This window comes from Protopterus annectens, chromosome 3.part1, assembly GCF_019279795.1.
Source record: "Protopterus annectens isolate FY-2018-M chromosome 3.part1, PAN1.0, whole genome shotgun sequence".
NCBI lineage: Eukaryota > Metazoa > Chordata > Ceratodontiformes > Protopteridae > Protopterus > Protopterus annectens.
In genome coordinates, this window is record NC_056732.1 from 1,833,438,330 (window position 1) to 1,833,444,329 (window position 6,000).

The window sequence follows — 6,000 nt, forward strand, 5'->3', positions numbered from 1 at the left end:
TTTGAGTCTGACATGGCGCCAGCAACTCTGACCCTGTGGGTTCTGTCACTCAGCCAGTTTGCAACCCATCTTGTGATGTATGGGTTAACATTTAAGCTGATGAGTTTTCAATGATACCCGAGTGGGGTATTGTATCAAAGGCCTTCGCCAGATCGAGGTAGGCTGTATGGACTGCCTTTCCTCATCAATGGCTTTGGTGACTGTTTGAAAAATCAACCAAGTTTAGAAGGCATGATCTGCCTTTGACAAAGCCAAACTGGGATGGATCCAAAGTCTGCAAATTCCCTATGTCTTTATTTATGAGGTCCATTATGATCCTCTCCATGGCTTTGCAGATAAGGCTTGTCAAGCTAATGGGCCTGTAATTTCCAGGGTCGGTGGAGGCACCGCCTTTGTGAAGTGGGACCACAGTTGCAGTGCACCACTCCTGGTGCGTATCCAGAGGTAAGACTATGATTAAACAGCTGTCCTAGCTGTGGGTTTAATTCCTCGTTGAGTTCGTGGAGCACACAGCCGGGGACACCATCAGGTCCCATGGATGCTGTGTTTTTTGCTTTGGAGAGAGCAGTTCTCACTTGGGCGTTGGAGATGTTTGGGGGCTGCAATCGCTTGGTATAGATATCTCTCCTTTTGGGGAGGGGAGAAGTTTGCACTGAACCTGTCAGCCAGTATGTTGGCAATGTCTGTAGGATCAGTAATCTTCACATCATTTTGAACTAGTTCTGAGCATATCTGGGAGTTTCCTCCCAGGTTTCTAACATAGCTAAAGAAGGCCTTATGATTGTCTTTTGAGTCTTTAGCTATTTTTCTCTCAAAATTTGCTTTGGATGATTTTATGAGAGCTCTTAGTTTTTTACTTATAGTGATCAAGGGTGTCTTACCTTTTAAGGATTTTGCTCTATCTTGTAGTAGCTTCCTCCTTTTGTTGTAGAGTTTGTTTATGGCTGGGGTCCACCAGAGTGGACGCTTGCCTTTGGTACAAAGAGTCTTTGTTTTGCTTGGGATTGCCTTATCCATGCAGTCCTGCAGGTGCTGGTAGAAGGCATTTGTAAGTGATTCAGCGGCTTGAGTACTGTTTTCCATCGGCTCGGGGGCCTTAAAGGAGACCACACTAGTCTTTAGAAGTGTGAAGTCGGCTTTCGAGAAGTTCTTTACTGTGGTCTTTTATTTCAGGTGGGGTGGGATGAGGACCTCCAGCGAGATTAGTTTGTGATCTGATCTCACCAGTGAGGGGTATACTTCTGGTGTTGAACATTGTGCTCCCATGTTCGTGATGATGAGATCAAGTATGTTTTCTCCTCTTGTGGGATGGTGACTAGTTGTTCCATGGCATTTGAGTTTATGAATTCCAGGAACTTTTGGGCTAGGGTGTTTGGGCTTGAGTAGTGTTCCCAGTCTATATTAGGGTAATTGAAGTCACCTAGTATGATGGTGTTTGGTGATACATTTATCCCTCTAGTGTTTTCAGGAAGGCCATGTGAGGTTCCTGAGTTTGTGAGGGTGGCCTGTAACATGCTACAATTTGCAGAGCAGTCTTGCCTATGGTTAATTGCACCTGGATGGTCTCCGATGCATCGTGCGTTGCCACCAGTCTTGAGGTGTGGGTGTCTTTGATGAATATGGATACCCCCTCCTTTCTTGGTATTGTCCGGATTTTGGGGCCGGAACGCATGATAAGAGGTAAAACCTGATAGTGCTGGGGTGCTCTCAGGAGCCTTGAACCAGGTTTCTGTCACTGCACAGACATCGATGTTCTCCATACTGAGAAGGGCCTCGAGTGCGTGCATTTTGAGATTTAGACTTCTAGCATTGAGCAGCATTACCCTTAGTTTTTTTCCTTTTTTGTGTTCTAGGGTGGTAGGTTTAGAATTTGAGCCTTGCCTAAAAAAGGCACTATGGGGGTGGGAAGAGCCTTTGCCAATATCCGGAATCCCAGGGGTGACAGGTGCAAGCCGTCCCTTGGGCAGCGTGGCTTGTCCAGCATGTCATCCCAGGCAGACAGACATTGGATCCTTTGAATGACACCAGAGTTTAAGCCAATTGTTAAAGCTGATCATCTAATCTCTGTATTGTGGCATCATTCTTGGTGAAGGTAGGATACTGCTCAAGGTCAGGGTCATACCTGCCTGGGCTACATAATCAGAGAGCTCCTCAATGTCTCTTTTCATGTAGTCCAAGGAGGTCGTCTCAGGTCGTTTACACCAGCGTGGACAATGACTGAGTCATATTTGTACCTGCTGTTGAGAGACCTGAGTGCTTGCGTTATGTGGCGGATTCTAGCGCCCGACAGGCAGCTTACTGTGACCTTCTCCTTACTCAGTCTGGTGAGCGGGACGTCAGTGTGTCTGACTATGGAGTCACCAATGACTAGTGTGTCTGGCATTGTGTTTGGCCTTAAGGGCTGTGACTGTTTGACACTCTGACTGTGAGGTCTATGTGTTGCAGGTGTTGTGTTCTGAGGTGGTGGTTGTTTGGGTGTCTGCTTTGGTGGCCTCTGCTGTTTTGGTAGATTTTTGATCAGAGCCGAGTATGTCTTTGTGTGTTTATGTGTATGATTTGAGGTTGTGATGGTACTATGTGAGACTGGGTCTATAGTGTGTGTGGTAACCTTCTCCTCCTGACTGGTCTTGCCAGTCCTATGTTGAGAGAGCTCAACCTCCAGTTTGGCCGTATAGTTGCATCTCTGCATGTATTTGTGTTTTGTGGGAGGAGGAGAGGGTTGTCTGTGTACATGAGGCAATTGTAACATTGCCTCAATATTCCCAGGTTCACCAGCTGAGCAGGAGAGGACACTAGCAACTGATCCCTCGACATGCTAGAAGGACTAGACAAAAACTTTAAAAGAGATTCGGGGACGTGGTGACCGAGAAATGGGGGTTTGCCTTTTGGGGTGCTATCTATAAGAGTGCCGTATCAAGGTAATAAGTACTGTAGGAGCAAGTGCTAGGTTTAACAGATAGAGAAAAGTCTACTTGGTGTCAAGTAGAGATGATCTTTTAGGTATTAGAGAAAGTGCTAGTAACAGGGATGCTTAAAGGTAAGATTGAAAAGAATGCACTCTGCAGTGTGCACTAGAGAAGTTAGATATGAAAGTAGGTAACTTGAGTTTTACCTGTTTAAAAAGTTAAGGTTTAGTGGAGAGTTACTATTTTTAAAACAACAAGATGGACTGAAAGGGTGGTTACTTTTGTATTTTGGTACTATGAAATACTGTAGGATGGCCAATAAATTTAAATAATTGAAGGGGTGGGATTTCAAAAGTGATGGTTTTGTGATTACTCACATAAGCCAGTGAAAGTAGAGAGAAATGAGATATATGGTCAGATTAACATAAGAGGCGGGCAACTAGAAAGACAGTGGTATTTTCTGCCTGACTCAGAACAGAGAGCTGTGGTCTCTTTGAAGTTTTAATATGCTGTTAAACAGAATGCAAGCAAAACACAAGGTAAAGAAAACAAACTACAGTATTCAAAATATAGAAAGGCAATACAGAAATACAAAAATAACAGCAAACTAACCTTTCCTTCACAGCAAAGTGTAGCAGAGTCTGGATGAGCCTTTCTGGTAAAGCTCTGAAATGTTTTAGCTTACTCCTTAAATAGAAATTTTAGTTCCTAGCTCCACCCCCTCTGTTAACAAGTGATTAACCTTAAGTGACCTTTTCTGTCTTATGAATGAGTCCTTAATTAATCAGTTCTTATTTCTGCCTGACTCAGAACAGAGAGAGCTGTGGTCTCTTTTGAAGTTTTAATATGCTGTTAAACAAAATGCAAGCAAAACACAAGGTAAAGAAAACAAACTACAGTATTCAAAATATAGAAAGGCAATACAGAAATACAAAAAATAACAGCAAACTAACCTTTCCTTCACAGCAAAGTGTAGCAGAGTCTGGATGAGCCTTTCTGGTAAAGCTCTGAAATGTTTTAGTTTACTCCTTAAATAGAAATTTTAGTTCCTAGCTCCACCCCCTCTGTTGAGTCAAATTAGTGGGGATAGGTGTTTTGGAGTGTCCAGGGTGGAGCAATTTATTTATTCCTGACAAGAATTTTTGTGGGTTTTGATGTTGGGTTTGTTGGAATGTGAGGTAATAGTTTTTTTATCAAGGAATATTTATTTTTGTGACATTTCTAAGCTGCCTAAAGTTTAGATGATCAGTAGAGTTTTTAGTATGTCTCCATTTGGTCCAAGTTTTATTTTTCAGTCTCATTTTTTGCTTTGTCTCATTTATGAGCCAAGGAGCAGGTTTGTTCCTAATTCTAACAGTGCGAGAGGGAGCATGGTGCTCCAGAATTTGTAAGAATTTATTGTTAAAGTATGAGACTGCTTCATCAAGAGGTAGGGATTTTAGGGGCGACCAATTGCAAGCTTTAAGCTCAGTTTGAAAGTTAACTGGGTTTAGATTTTTCTTGTTTCGTGTAGTTCTACAGTTAATTTGGTTGGGAATTGAGGTCTTTTGTCTGGATATAAAGGTCAGAGAGTAGTCACTAATATCATCAGGGAGTAAACCTGTTTTGTATACTTGGGGATTACTGTTCACTAGTATCCAATCTAAAGTGGTTTGTTTATTGCTAGGTTTATGGGTTCTGGTAGGGGAGGTGATGGTTTGCTGAATTCCATAAAGATTGATATGAGTAGTTGGATTTCTAGAAGTGCAACATTTCCAGTCAATATTAAAATCCCCAAGGAGTATGGTTTCTTGTGGGAAGGAGGTGGAGAGCCAACTAAGGGTATTTTCAAGAGTGTTAATGTTATTACCTGGGGGGATGTATGAGCAAATAATGTATATGGATTTATTAGCATTAACTTGGAGCTTGGATATTAAGATCTCAGCATTATTAGGTGAGGGTGGTTGAGTATCTAGCGAGGTGACTTGCAATTCAGATTTGAACAATATTGCTACCCCTCCACCCCTTTTATTTAGATGGTCTAGTCTCAGGATGTTGTAGCCAGGTGGGATTATATCATTGTCTTTAGTAACTGGTTTGAGCCAGGTTTCTGATAGATATAGGATGTCAAAGGAATGTAAATCTAGCAGGGCATGCAGCTGGGTGATTTTATTGTTAATGCTACGTATATTCAGGTGAGCTTTGAGAAGTGTGTATCACAGAGATGAAACCTCAAAGAGTGATATTTTAGGGTGACTCTTTGTCACCATTGCCTTTTGTGTTGCCATTAACTCATTAAGCTGGCTACTTAACAGATTGGCCTCCCAGAAAGCAACAAAGTTTAAAGACTTCTCATCTACTTTTTGTGGATTACTTAAAACTGTATAGTTCATCAGATGAGGAGTTGGAAGGACAACTGCAAGTGGCTAAAACTTTATGAGATGCTATAAGAATGTAATTTGGTCTTAATAAATGTGTAAAAGCAATGTTTAAAGCAAGAAAGCTGCAGCACCAAGAAAATATCAGTCTGGGACTTGAATGTGATATAAAGCAACTTGAACTGGAGGGAGTGTATAAATATATGAGAACTGATGAAGGATCATCAATAAAACATGAACAAATGCAAGCAAAACTCAGTAAGAAATACTTTAGGAGACAAAAACTAATAATGAAAACAGCCCAGACATCTAGGAACAAAGTCCAAGCTACAAACTAGTTTTCTTTTTCTGTTTTAACTTACAGTTTTAGGGATAATTGACTAGCCCCAAAAGATATTGGATCAGTTGGACAGGAAAACATGAAAAATCCTTCACACTTGTCAAATAATATATACAATCAGTGTATTTGAATGTTATCTATTCCTTCCTCTAAAAGAGATATGCTGTTACTCAAAATTGATTATATGTATAGCCCTGCAGTCATGGGACTACATATATATATCCTGACCTCACAAAATCCAAAGATAGTTAACATTTTAAAACATGCGGAGAAAAAGTCTAAGATGACTTCTAGGCTTAGTTTAACAGAAGCATATTGGTGTCAAGGAGTAATGGAAATCAAACTGGAAGTACACAAAAAGTAGGCAGCAATTGAAAGTACCAAAGGAAAACAAGAG